The sequence below is a fragment of the Schistocerca serialis genome, chromosome 4 (genome assembly GCF_023864345.2).
Source record: "Schistocerca serialis cubense isolate TAMUIC-IGC-003099 chromosome 4, iqSchSeri2.2, whole genome shotgun sequence".
Classification (NCBI taxonomy): domain Eukaryota; kingdom Metazoa; phylum Arthropoda; class Insecta; order Orthoptera; family Acrididae; genus Schistocerca; species Schistocerca serialis.
The window spans coordinates 869507128-869522957 of NC_064641.1; positions in this window are offsets into that span (position 1 = coordinate 869507128).

The following is a 15830-nucleotide window of genomic DNA, read 5'->3' on the forward strand; positions in this document are numbered from 1 at the left end:
AGGTAGTGGTCCAGATTGGGGTACACATCAGTACCCAACAGCACGTCCTCATGCCTGTATTCGTCGTGGCATACTATCCACAAGTTCATCAAGGCACTGTTGGTCCAGATTATCCAATATCTAAACGGCGATTCGGCGTATACCCCTCAGAATAGGTGGTGGATCACGTTGTACATGAACAGCTCTTTTCAATCTATCCCAGGCATGCTCCATAGGGTTTATGTCTGTAGGACATACTAGCCACTCTACTCGAACGATGTCGTTATCCTGAAGGAAGTCACTCACAAGATGTGCACTACGGAGGCGCGAATTTCCGTCCATGAAGACGAATGCCTTGCCAATATTCTGCCGATATCAGTTGGAGGAAGACATTCATGTATCGTACAGCCGTTACGGCGACTTTCATGATCACCAGCGGCGTAAGTTGACCCCACATAATGCCACACCAAAACAGCAGGGAACCTCCATCTTGCTGCACTCGTTGGACAGTGTGTCTAAGGCGTTCAGCCTAACCGGGTATCCTCCAAATACGTCTCCGACGATTGTCTGGTTGAAGGCATAAGTGACACTCATCGGTGAAGAGAACGTGATGCCAGTCCTGAGCGGTCCATTCGGCATGTTGTTGGGCCCATCTGTACTGCACTGCACGGTGTCGTGGTTGCAAAGATGGACTTCGCCATGGACGTTGGGAGTGAAGTTGCGCACCATGCAGCCTATTGCACACAGTTTGAGTCGTAACACGACGTCTTGTGGGTGCACGAAAAGCATTATTCAACATCGTGGCGTTCCCGTCAGGATTCCTCCGAGCCTTAATCCGTAGGTACCCACTGCAGTACTAGACCTTGGGCGGCCTTGGCGAGGCACGTCATCGACAGTTCCTGTCTCTGTGTATCTCCTCCATGTGCGAACAACATTGCTTGTTTCACTCCGAGACGCCTAAACTCATCCCATGTTGAGAGATTTTCCTGTCACAAAGTAACAATGCGGACGCGATATTGGCCGTCTAGGCATGGTTGAACTTCAGAAAGCACGAGCTGTGTACCTCCTTCCTGTTGGAATGGCTGGAACTGATCGGCTGTCGGACCCCTCCCTCTAAAAGGCGCTGCTCATGCGTGGCTGTTTACATCTTTGGGCGGGTTTAGTGACATCGCTGAACAGTCAAAGGGACTGAGTCTGTGACACAATTTCCACAGTCAACGTCTATTCTCAGGCGTTCTGGGAACCGGGCTGCTGCAAAATTTTTTGATGTGTGTATGTCCATGACTAAATGAACGTGCACTACATTGAGTGGCATAATCGCCTATGTAAGCAGATGATTTGAAGATTAATCGATTAATTTAATTACTTTAACCCATCATAACTACTCTTCCATATACATATACATATATTTATTCGATTAATTAATTAGTTTAACTCACTGGAACTGGTTGTCTATATACAGTTATTGCGATCTGGGCAGATGAAATTCGATAGTGAGGAAATTACATTATTCATTAGGATATTTGGCATGTTGACGAATGTTTACCATGGTAACTCGTGCATGTAACAGGGGAGCAGTAAGTACTGGTCTCCTGTAGAATAACATTTTGATGTGAAACTTCCTTTTAATTTCCAGAGGTCATCAAAAAGGAAATGGCACAATCTTTCAGAACACATAATCCAGTTAATTTCCTACAGTTTAAACAAGGCAATCTGAACCAGCCATCTACTAAAATTAATTAAAAATATTTTAAAAATATGCACCATCAATATTACAGCTTGAATTACACTTATCAAAGCAGTTTGAAAGTCAATAAAACGTTAAGTAACATTCTTCAAATAAAGCTTGAAATACTTGGTTAGTAGCAAGACGGGTTTCAACAGAAATAACATTTCGTATTCAGCTCGTCCGTAGCAAGTGCACCCAATCAACACACTGAATAACCTCTGGTCCGTACTCGGGGTGTGTGTGCCTTACCAGTTATGAGGGGTGTTCAGTAATAAATGCAACAATTTTTTTTTTCTGAAATCAGATTGGTTTTATTCAGGATTTCTGTACATAATATTATCTATCATTCTTTTGGCTGCAAAACTCTATTTTTCAACGTAATCTCCGCTCAGTGCGACGGCCTTATGCTACCTCACTGAGAGTGCCTTCATATCTACATGGTACCACCGTACTGCTCCACGTCGGAGACGCTGCATCAATTACTTCCCGATCACCCACGTACTGCTTCCCGTGGAGTGCATCCTTCTTTGGGCCAGTCGTATGGAAGTCGGAAGGTGTCAGATCCGACTTGTAGGGCTGATGAGAAAGAAGACTCCAGTGTAGTTTTGTGAACCCTACTTGGGTGCGCCGACTTTTGTGAGGCCTTGCGTTGTCATGTGTTTGCATTTTTGTGACGACGAACACTCTGAAGTCGTTTCTTCAACTTTCGGAGGGTAGCAGAGTATACTCCACAGTTAATCGTTGCAGCATGAAGCAGGACATCAAAGAGAATAACCCTCCAAGTCAGAGAAGAGCGTCGCCGTGACTTTACTTTGAAGTCAGGCTTTTATCTTTCCCTTCCAAGGGGGGGTTGTGAACTCCATGGATCGCCGTTTTGTTTCCAGTTCGAAGTGATTAACCCATGTTTCGTCGCCTGCGACGATATTGGACAATTGTGACGATCATCGCTCGGATACCCCCGTCGGAGGTTCGAGTCCTCCCTTGGGTCCTCCCTAAAGGCAACCTAACCGACAGACAGCCGACCGACCAATCAACCAAATCAGTTCCGCTCCACGCAACCAGCAAAACAATCACAAGATTTCAATACAACGACCAAAAACACCTCAGCTGTCGCACTACTAGCCGCACTGGACAGCAACAGCACGACGAGGAAAATACACGTCGAAAATTACGTCAACGACCAGAGCAGGTAACCGGAACGTGAACGGTCACAAGGCAGAAGATGCCGCTGGTAAACTTCAATAACAGGGAATAAATTAAAATAAGTTAAACTCCACAGGAAGATGGCTGGAATCTTAGCCGACTTGAAAACACACACACGTTGTTGCTCGCGGGAATGTCCCAAAAGCGACAACCAGGATCAAACGAAGGAGTGAAAACAGTTGAGGCTCGATAGTAGGTTAAGTGACGACTCAAATTTCATGTCTAAGATCGGTGGGCGACGAATTTCGTAGCACTCGCAAGCGGCACCTCACACTCCAAGCGGGCGTACAGACCGCCAGCGGCCCCGGCCAAAGTACCCACGACGGAGATTTCGTTACTGCTCCACGCCAACCGACCGAATCGTCACACACCGGCCAGACGGAAACTATATCCGCCACACCAAAGATACACTCCTGGAAATGGAAAAAAGAACACATTGACACCGGTGTGTCAGACCCACCATACTTGCTCCGGACACTGCGAGAGGGCTGTACAAGCAATGATCACACGCACGGCACAGCGGACACACCAGGAACGGCGGTGTTGGCCGTCGAATGGCGCCAGCTGCGCAGCATTTGTGCACCGCCGCCGTCAGTGTCAGCCAGTTTGCCGTGGCATACGGAGCTCCATCGCAGTCTTTAACACTGGTAGCATGCCGCGACAGCGTGGACGTGAACCGTATGTGCAGTTGACGGACTTTGAGCGAGGGCGTATAGTGGGCATGCGGGAGGCCGGGTGGATGTACCGCCGAATTGCTCAACACGTGGGGCGTGAGGTCCCCACAGTACATCGATGTTGTCGCCAGTGGTCGGCGGAAGGTGCACGTGCCCGTCGACCTGGGACCGGACCGCAGCGACGCACGGATGCACGCCAAGACCGTAGGATCCTACACAGTGCCGTAGGAGACCTCACCGCCACTTCCCAGTAAATTAGGGACACTGTTGCTCCTGGGGTATCGGCGAGGACCATTCGCAACCGTCTCCATGAAGCTGGGCTACGGTCCCGCAAATCGTTAGGCCGTCTTCCGCTCACGCCCCAACATCGTGCAGCCCGCCTCCAGTGGTGTCGCGACAGGCGTGAATGGAGGGACGAATGGAGACGTGTCGTCTTCAACGATGAGAGTCGCTTCTGCCTTGGTGCCAATGATGGTCGTATGCGTGTTTGGCGCCGTGCAGGTGAGCGCCACAATCAGGACTGCATACGACCGAGGCACACAGGCCCAACACCCGGCGTCATGGTGTGGGGAGCGATCTCCTACACTGGCCGTACACCACTGGTGATCGTCGAGGGGACACTGAATAGTGCACGGTACATCCAAACCGTCATCGAACCCATCGTTCTACCATTCCTAGACCGGCAAGGGAACTTGCTGTTCCAACAGTACAGTGCACGTCCACATGTATCCCGTGCCACCCAACGTGCTCTAGAAGGTGTAGGTCAACTACCCTGGCCAGCAAGATCTCCGGATCTGTCCCCCATTGAGCATGTTTGGGACTGGATGAAGCGTCGTCTCACGCGGTCTGCACGTCCAGCACGAACGCTGGTCCAACTGAGGCGCCAGGTGGAAATGGCATGGCAAGCCGTTCCACAGGACTACATCCAACATCTCTACGATCGTCTCCATGGGAGAATAGCAGCCTGCATTGCTGCGAAAGGTGGATATACACTGTACTAGTGGCGACATTGTGCATGTTCTGTTGCCTGTGTCTATGTGTCTGTGGTTCTGTCAGTGTGGTTGGGTGGTTGGTTTGGGGGAGGAGACCAAACAATGAGGTCATCGGTCCCATCGTATTAGGGGAGGATGGGGGAGGAAATCGGCTGTGCCCTTTCAAAGGAATCATCCCGGTATTTGCCTGGAGTGATTTAGGGAAATCACGGAAAAACTAAATCAGGATGGCCGGATACGGATCTGAACCGTCGTCCTCCCGAATGCAAGTGCAGTGAGCTAACCAGTGCGCCACCTCGCCCTGTTTTTGCTGAGGCAGTTTAGTTTAGTGATACCTCGAACTTGAGAAGCAGTCTTAAGCAAAAGCGACTGCTAAGAACATCACTGCATTGAAACACCAGTACCATCATGTCAGCAGAAGCACTCTGTCGTTACTCAGATAAAGAAGCCTTTATAAATTGTGCTTGTCTGGATAATGAGGAAGCAGGAAGACACTTTCTCATGCTCGACGCATCTCATCAGCTTAATACCCTGGTCACACAAAAAGCCAGACAGGAAACGACCGTACCGTTCTCGTTCGTCTACATTTCTGCCGCTGCACCCACTTTTCCTTTTTTATCCACAGTGCCAACGTAGCGTCTCCAATCTAAAGAAAGGAGAAAGGAGCGGAGCCCACGAAGAGTGCTGACAGATCTGGGAGGGCCGGTCGGGGATTAGGCGGCTCCGGATCTCGGATTACGTTTGTTACCAGCTCGGTGGTTTTTCTCTGCGCGGCCGGACAGCGCCGGATTAGTCTCGTTATGTGGCCGGCGTTTTTCCAATTAAAACCGGATTGCCCCGCGTAAGGTGGACACCCGGTCGCTGGCGGCTGCCTTGCTGTCCTCGCCGAATACTTGTTTTGACGATCAGTATACGGCGCGGCGAGATAAACAAGAGATTATGGCTCTGAGCACTATGGGACTTAACTTCTGAGGTCATTAGTCCCCGAGAACTTAGAACTACTTAAACCTAACTAACCTAAGGACATCACACACATCTATGCCCGAGGCAGGATTCGAACCTCCGACCGTAGCGGTCGCGCGGTTCCAGACTGTAGCGCCTAGAACCGCTCGGCCACCCCGGCCGGTAAACAAGAGAGTAGACTCTTAGCACAAATTGTCTTCTGCTCTCTTCTGATTTTCTCTCCCCACTATTCTCACCTGCAGCTCAAATCTGGCTAGTCCTCCAACTGCCTTGCAAATGATCGACTTGGGTCCAGCAGATATCAGAAACGTCCGTCTACTGCTATGACGTTCTCTGCGATCTCGCCGCCTCAATGTGCTCGGAGACTCAGCTCTCGAATCTCCGCCACTGCCCATTCAACCGAAAACTCACCACTGGACTCTCTTTCTGGTACAAGTGGACTCATCCACTATAGAAAGGAGAGCGGGTGCACGAGTTAGCCAGTATAAGCGTGGACTCGCGGAGTCGCATGGGCATGACGATTGTTATTGTCAGTATTGTGCAGTTTATATACGAATTGAATCAGCTGTCCCTACAGATAACGTTTTATGCAACACGCAGTGTTAAATCTGGCCTTCTAAAAGCACTCGGAAACTACACTGAAGCGCCAGGGAAACTGGTATGGGCATGCGTAAACAGAGATATGAAAACAAGCAGAATACGGCACTGCGGTCGCCTACATAAGACAAGTAAGTGTCGGGTGCAACTGTTAGATCGGTTACTGCTGCTACAATGGCAGGTTATCACGATGTAAGCGAGTTTGAACGTCGTGTTATAGTCTGCGCACGAGCGATGGGACACAGAATCTCAGAGGTGGCGATGAAGTGGGTATCTTCCCGTACGATCATTTCACGAGTGTACCGTGAATATCAGGAATATCAAATCTCCGAAATCACTGCGGCCGGAATAAGATCCTGCAAGAACGAGACCAACGAGGACTGAATCGTTCATCGTGACAGAAGTGCAAACCTTCCGAAAATTGCTGCAGATTTAAATGCTGGGCCATCAGCAAGTGTCAGCGTGCGAACCATTCAACGAAACGTCATCGATACGGGTTTTCGGACGCAAAGCCCCACTCGTGTACCCTTGATGATTACAAATCTTTACGCCTTGACTGGGCCCGTCAACACCGACTTTGGACTGTTGATGATTGGAAACATGTTGCCTTGTCGGACGAGTCTCGTCTCAAATTGCATCGAGCGGATGGATGTGTAGGTGTATGGAGACAACATCATGAATCTATGCCATCTCTAATGACCTCGTTGTCGACGGGACGTTAAACACTAATCTCTATATCTCTATCTATGAATCTATGGACCCTGAATGTCATCAGGAGACTGTTCATGGTAGTGGAGGCTCTGTAATGGTGTTGGGCGTGTGCAACTGGAGTGATATAGGTCCCCTGCTTCATAAAGATAGGACCCTGTACCCATTCATGTCCACTGTGCATTCCGACGAACTTGAGCAATTGCAGCAGGTAATGCGACACCCCACACGTCCAGAATTGCTCCAGAGTGGCTCCAGGAACACTATTCTGAGTTTAAAAAATCCGCTAGCCACCAAACTCTCCAGACAGGAACATTATTGAGCATATCTGGGATCCCTTTGGACATACTGTTCAGAAGAGACCTCCAACTCCCCGTACTCATACGGATTTATGGACAGCCCTGCAGGATTCATGGTGTCAGTTCCCTCCAGCACTACTTCAGATATTAGTCGAATCCATGCCACGTCGTGTTGCAGCACTTCTGCGTGCTCGCGGGGGCTCTACACAATATTAAGCAATTTTACCACTTTTTGGTTCATCGGTATATAGGTGCTGTAGAAAAAATTAAACAGTAACTTTTCGTAGGAAATTTAATGTAATTAAATTTCGTACTTGGATACGTTTTCGCTGAAGGATACTAATTCCTAGTTATTCAAGAAAAAATTGGCCAGGTGTGGGTCGGACTCGCGCACTGAGTGTTAAGTACAATGTTAAGTACAAATATACTTGGAAGGAGAAACAGCATTGGTTGTATTTTTTTGTTTTATTATCCGCAAAATCGATTTTCGGTCACTTAGTGACCATCCTCAGTGCTGTAATATACAATTTAAATTGGTAGGCACTGGTGTCAACAAGCATAGAGCGATCACATAAACTTAGTCACATATGTCGGCTCTTCATCCATTCCGGCAATCGTGAATCTCGACCATTATTGCTGTTGTCGACATTGTTACTGGAAAAATATCGGTCTGAGGAATTCCAAGATTTTCGAGAGTGTTTTAATTTCAATAATATAAATAAGGCATCAAGTCATGCAGGAGGCGTGCCACCATTATCGCAATAATCGGTAGTTGTATATTCAGTCTGATTGGGTCGCAATGGTAAAAGCCAAACATCAGCGAATCAATGAATTCATTGCCCATATGACGCCTTTCAGAATTTATCCAGAAGCGATTGAGTTGTCCAGAAGCGATTACTGTCCGTAGATATAGCGTTTCAGATATAACATGAAACGCCATATCTATGTGCAGGGAACGCTCCCAAATACATGACGGTGGACGAATTTCAAAACGTGTCCTGTTATTCTGCTTTTACTATTGCATTGAGGTCAGATTCAATGCTGAACTACTTATGGTTTTAATTTCAAGTTTGTCGTGGGAAAACAAATGAGAAAAGAATTGTTTTGTGATATAATTACAAATTAACTATTTTGAGATTTTTTCTTTACTTCTACTGTGGAATCCTCTTTCCTGGCAAATTTCATGATGGTAGGTCAACAGGAAGTACCCTATGGGTTTTTATAGGTGGGTATGCGAATATTGAAATATGTGACCTTTTGATTGCACTGACTTAGAAGCTAATGTTGATTGTAACCATATGTATGTGATATGAATTTCAACTTGATATTTCTACCTGTTCCTGAGACAAAGAGGTGTTAGTGGTCTTAACAGAACGATTTACACAAATAGTCAGATAAGAAATGACAAAAAATCTTTCTGTTTCGTATGTGTAGTTACAAGTTTACAGTTTTCGGACTTTTTACTTTGGTTGTACTGTGAAACCTTTTCTGCCAAATTTCATGATTACAGCCCAAAGGGAAGTGCCCTAGAGGTTATGATGAGTGAGTCTGAGAGTACAGGGAGTTTCTGAAGTGATGGTCAATAATTCTCACATGGAAAGTACAGTCCAAAAGTAGCTAAAATATTCCAATAAACATGGATCCGCAAATCAGCCCTGGCAGATGTATCTCGAGATTCGAGGTGAGAACCAACTGTAAACACCCCAGAATACCGCAGTATTTACGTTGGTTGCTCAAGATTTGGGTTCGACTATCTGTTTGTTTGCACATGCGCAACTACTTCTCTTTCTCCATCCGTGCACTGTGCCGTACAGGCCTCACAATCAGCTACGAACGTGGAGGCACCATGGACAGAGGTTACGCCAATGAAGCGTACGCTGACATGCACTTCACGTATGGCAAAGCGAATGGCGGTACCCTTGAGGCAGCACGATTGTATGGAGAAGCTTTTCCTTTCCGCATGTAGCCCGACGGGCGTACAATTAGCCGGTTACATTAACGCCTCAGAGAAACCGGGAATTTTGCACACCATGTATGACAAGGTCGATCCACGTCCATTACATCCGATGTTGAGGAAAGGGTGTTACGTATTGTACACAAACGTCGGAGTACTTCAACAGGTAGGATTGCTACCCAAGAGCGTGTCCATCCATATCATCTCCAGCGAGTTCAAGCCCTCAACAATGCAGACTTTTCTTCTAGAGAGAATTTGTGCCAATGGGGCAACAACAGTGTACCCTGAATCCCCTATTTGTAAGTAGTAATCTATTTACGGATGAGGCTGGATTCACCTGTGACGGTATTTTTAGCTACCATGACTGTCACATCTGGGCTGATTTCAGTACTAATGCAACACACATATCACGACATCAGCAGCGTTATTCGTTGGACGTCTGGGCAGGACTACTCGGAGACCGCATGATTGGATCACACGTCCTACCACAGAGGCTAACCGGACAGCAGTTCATGAGGTTTCGGCCCACTGTACTTCCAGATGTACATGATGATGCCCCACTGAACCAACGCCTGAACATGTGGTTCATGCATGACGGTGCTCCAGCTCATTTTCGTTTATGGGTGCGCCGGCTTCTAACTCGGACGTATGGTCAACATTGGAGGGGTAGAGGAGGTCTTGTGCCATTGTCTCCAAGGTCTCCGGATATAAATCCTATAGATTTCTGTGTGTGGGACTATGTGAAAAGCCTGGCCTACGCTACCGAGATCAACTCTTGAGGAATTACGCTTGGGGACTGAAGCAATCTTCCAGCATTTACAGAATTCCCCAGGACTGCCTGAGTAGATCCGCAACTCATTTCAGAGACAAGTTCAGTTTTGCATTCAGACGCACAGACTATATTTCGAAAACCTACTTTAATATTTAGAGATGCCATTTATTTATTTATTTATTTACACGTCAAGTTCTGTAGGACCAAATTGAGGAGCAAATCTCCAAGGTCATGGAACGTGTCACTACACGAAATTACAACATAAAAGTAATAACAGAGAAAAAAAATGTTCACGAACCCGAAAAAACTCAGTCCATAAGTTTAAGTAAACGCAGTCAACAACACAATAAGAATCAGCATAGACAGAAACTAAGGAGTGACCCATGAGGAAACTTTCAGTTTGATTTCTACGAAGTATTAACCGAGTGAAAGCTGCTCACTCTTCGGAATAAGCTAATATTGTTAACAAGAAATGATAGTAAGGAGTATACATATTGAGAGGCCAATGTCAAAATACCCAGACTCGTGAACAGGGGTCGACAAGAGGTACGTGAACTCACACCACTTATAGCCCGAACCGCCCGTTTCTGAGCCAAAAATATCCTTTTAGAATGAGAAGAGTTACCCCAAAATGTAATACCATACGACATAAGCGAATTAAAATAAGCAAAGTAGACTAATTTACGTGTCGAACGATCACTCACTTCTGATACCGTTCGAATAGTAAAAATGGCAGTAGTAAGTCTTTGAACAAGATACTGAACGTGGCCTTTCCACGACAGCTTACTATCTATCTGAACACCTAGAAATTTGAACTGTTCAGTTTCACTAATCATATGCCCGTTCTGTGAAATTAAACGTCAGGTTTTGTTGAATTGTGTGTTAGAAATTGTAAAAATTGAGTCTTACTGTGATTTAGCGTTTATTTTCTACAGGCCAAGAACTTAGGTCATGTACTGCACTATTTGAAACCGAGCCAATGTCCTTTACTACGAAGTTAGTCTCATCATCAAACAGAAATATTTCAGAATTACCCGTAATACTAGATGGCATATCATTTATATGAAAAAGGAACAGGAGTGGTCCCAACACCGATCCCTGGGCCACCCCCCACCTGACGGTACCCCTCTCAGGCCACACATCACAGCCATTATCAACATTGTGAATATAGACCTTTTGCTGCATGTTGCTAAAGTAGGAGGTGAACCAATTGTGAGCTGCTCCCCCGTATTCCGTAATGGTCCAGCATCTGAAGCAATATTTTGTGATCAACACAATCAAATCCCTTAGCTAAATAAAAAAAATGCCAAGCGTTTGAAACCTTTTGTTTAGCCCATCCAGTACCTAACAGAGAAAAGAGAATGTAACGTTTTCAGCTGTTAAGCGACTTCTAAAGGCGAACTGTACATTTGATAGTAAATCGTGTGATATAAAATAATCAATTATCCTTACATACACAGCCTTTTCAATAACTTTTGCGAACACTGATGCCATAAAAATAGATCTAAAATTATCTATATTATTCCTTTCTCTCCTTTTATAAAGCGACTTTACTACTGAGTACTTTAATCGCTCAGGAAACTGACCATTCCTAATGGAAAAATTACAAATATGGATAAATGCAGGGCTGACATATGCAGCACAGTACTTTAATATTCTGCTAGACACTCCATCATAACCATGAGAGTCCTTAGTGTTCAGTGATTTAATTATTGCCTCAATTCCCTCTCGTCTGTATCACAGAGGAGTATTTGAGACCTGAAACATGTATTTCTTTATTTGTAACCGAGAAGTCAAGTACCAATGTTCATAGCTGTAGCTTTAAAAATACTTTATTAGTTGTTTAATGATGATACAGTTTAAAAAACAAAAAAAAGCTTTCAACCACTATTCATCCCTATAGGTTTAAATTTGCAAAAGTGCTGAAGCATGTATTTCTCTGTTCCTGACCCAGAAACCAAATACTAACTTTCGTAGGTCTGGCTTTAAAATTGTGTTTATAGCGACATTTTTTCAAAAAACCTTTTTTCCCCAATTTCACCCCCTGGTTTTGTAATGTCGAAAAATCCCTTCTTAAACGACACCTACAATAAAAGATCCACACCTTCCCCACATTTCTAGCTTGAATCGTTAGCGGTTTGTGCTGGGCGTTGATGACTCAGTCAGATAGTCAGGACGTTGTCCTTCATATACATAGACATTAAGACTAACAGTAATTGTACCTATATCTAAATGCATTATGCAATTCGACACACGAAAAAAAAAATCTTTACTAAACATTTTTAATGTCAGTTATTTTCTACGCATTGTATTGTATTAGAACATTGTCAATATAATATCATTTCCCTTGCTACAATTAAGAACCACATTTGAAGATTACTGTCTCTGCAATGAGCATTACAAGAATCCATACTATTTCCGTGTCAAAATGCATACTATAGCGCACCACTGAGTTGTCAGTACTTGAAGAAGAACAGTACAGCAGTCCTCCTCTCACGTTCGTATGTTCCACATCTCCTCCTTAACGACAGGTTCGATGTCAACAAAATTTAACACACTTATCGGCTAACAACCGCTGCGGGAGTAAGAGCCACTTAGCTGTCATAGCTGAGGAGATATGACGTCATTAACAATGAGGTGAGTGAACAAATATCGCATCATGCAACGCACTGCTAAGACACTCCTGCAGTCGAATCAATTTAAGGAAATCCCTGTCAACTGGCAACACTTTTAACAGCTTTCAACAGCGAAGCGGAAACGGCTGTAGGTGAAAACAACAATCGTTTATAGGATTCTGAAGGGGCGTTGCCATACAGATCTTCACAAAACAGCGTTGTAGGCGTGCAGAGCAGTTTCACTTAACAGAAACTGTTTCATGATTTAAAAAATGCTTCCACCAATACATGGAAATGAAATGTTTCCGATGTTACACTACAAATACAGTTTTCATTTCTAAGAGAAAGTTGGGAAAATGAGTACAAGGGTAATACCTGATTTGTCAAGTAGTGTTGTTATAAAATATGGCTGAGAACCGCGGAAGGCATGAATACTGTATTGAGGCCACATGTGGCCAGCGAGTCGCAGTTTGACTACCACTGATCTAAACGATTTAAACTGTGGGTTGGTGTGCTTTAAGTCCACGATATTTTGAGGCAAAACAGAACCGTCGTCATTTTTAAATTGTGTTTGTGAAAAAGCAAGGGATTTTTAACATTAAAAGACGATTTTAGACAAAACCTTGCACGGCACGCAAGTGACGTGACTTAGGTGTCTTTTGTAGGACAATTTGAGGTTGTTCCCTGCTGACTTCCTAGAACAAAAGACTCCTGTATGAAACTATTCATCTCGACTTTACCTACACCGCTGTTGTTTTTTTGTGAACATTTATCGTTTACGCTTAGTATAGCATTACGCAATCTTCACTAATTATTATTTATCCTGTTTTGTGTGTAATGGAGAAACTCATTCTCATAACTGAATAAACAGCACTCCTCAAGAATAATTTTTCCTCCAAATTTGTTCTGTGATTTGACAAGTCCTCCATTCGTTTTAAGTAGTCTATCTGAATTCCCTAACATAGAATTGTGGTTCCTCGGAAAGGTATTTGCCATGAAAGTTACATGATTTCCTTCAGAAACTAAATTTTTATTTAATTCCACAGCAATGCTCAGAAAATGATTGTTAAATACTGTACATATATCTGATTTATCAGTAACAGTAATATATTTACCGCGAACTAACTTTATATCGTCGACCTTGTGCTGCTGACCAGACACTTCCTTGACAACTGAACATATGGTTTTAACTCTGTCCTGTGAATTAGCTATTCTATCTGCATACCACATACTCTTTGTCTTCCTAATAACATTTTTAAGCATCTTACATTGCTGTTTGTAATGGTCTACTGTAGCTTGATTGTCACTGCTTCTAACATTTTGATATAATTCTCGCTTAGTTCTACAAGATATCCTTATCCCACTAGTCAGCTACCTGGGCTGCCTATTACTGCTAGTACCCCGTTTGGAATGTTCTAATGTAAAGCAACTCTCAAAGAGCATCAGAAATGTGCTTAGGAAAGCATTGTATTTATTGTCTATGTTATTGGCACTATAAACATGCTTCCACTCCTGTTCCTTGACAATGTTTAAAAAACTCTCTGTTGCTGTTGGAGTAACTTTCCTACATAGTTTGTAATTAAATATGACATTGGTTTGAGTACAAAAGCCTTTTAGTCTTAAATTTTGTGCATCATGGTCTGAAAGGCCATTCACGCTTTTACTAACAGTGTCCTTCCAGATGTACATGTGTTCCTAGACACTGAGGAAGCCAAGCAGAAAATGTGTTGCATCTAGAAATGGTTGATTTTAGGAGCCGTTTTTATTGGAGCTTTTTAGCTATTTTTGGCCTGTACTTTCCATGTGTTCATGATTGACCATCACTTCTCAAGCACCCTGTAGCCGTACCATCTGATTGCATCGACTAACGTTTTTTTGTACTACTAGGGGCCCATAGACCTTGGTATGTAACACCCATTGCAACGTGATAAGTCAATCGGTTCGTGATAAAACGGTGTTTTTAAGAGAGAGACAGACAGACCTACAAGGAAGTGAACGTATAACTTCTTCGTTTTCAGCAATTGAGGTACGGAACTCTAAAAACCTACAGAAGTGACCCTCAAACTTACCTACACTGTCTTCCTCCCCCCTCCCCCCCTCCCCTGCTCATCAGAGCTTCTAAGATGATGTTCGTGGCATTCCCTCCTACCACTACGCAAAAATTTCCGATTACGCCGAATATTCCCGATATTCGTCTCCTTTTTAGCCTCTATTGATTGGACAATCATCCCACCAGTATAGTTCACTATTTCGTTAAAATTTTTTATTTAAACGTGCCCATGACGGTAATGAAAGAAATACCACTTTTGTGAACGTTCCGCTAAAACTAATTACGCTGAAAATTCGATCCACTCTCAACCCTTATATGCACTGTAGTTCGTTGACAAAATTCACAAGCGAGAGAATTTGAAATCTCACGTGTGGTTTTGGAAGTCCAGATATAACATTGCAGGCTGCATAAAACAACATCGGTAGGGGCAGCTAAATCACTATATCGAAAACGACGCATCGTACGAAAAAAATGTTTTGCCGAAAAGTTGATTGTGGGAAAGCCGACATGCTACAACTCGCCGCCATCTAATCGCCCGCCGTGCGTGGGCAGGGTCAACTTCGTATTTTCAAATGTGGACGCTCTTCCCCATTTTCATTGCGTATTCGGATTAATCGCCAAAAAATACTTACTGTTTACTCAAATCATTGTTTTCCATTCGTGGTAGATGGCGCTGTAACCGATGATTATCAAGCGTGATTGTTTTTTGCAGTTAAGAACCGACGCATTTGATTCTACGTTTCATTTGCGACCTAAACTTCAACCTTTGTATTCTAAGGTTGATACTTACGTCAGAAACTTACTCGAGTGTTACTGATTTGACGGTACAGCACAGGCCATGTTAAAAAAAACTCAGTGTCTTGTTAGAAACTACGTTCAGCATGACCCAGCAAGAAAGACGTGGATGTATAAGTTTTCTGTCGCCACCAGAACGCTTGAATTTAGTGAGTCTCCTTGCCTCTCAACACTGGGATGTTTGATTTCGGCGAGGATCCACGGCAGGTGCGCCGTTCAACATGACTTAAAATGGTTCAAATGGCTCTGAGCACTATGGGGCTCAACATCTTAGGTCATAAGTCCCCTAGAACTTAGAACTACTTAAACCTAACTAACCTAAGGACAGCAGACACACCCATGCCCGAGGCAGGATTCGAACCTGCGACCGTAGCGGTCCCGCGGTTCCGGACTGCAGCGCCAGAACCGCACGGCCACCGCGGCCGGCCAACATGACTTCATGACCTTATTTCAGTCGCTGTGGTCTGTATTCCACGGATAGTCGCCTAGCGGCCAGAGCA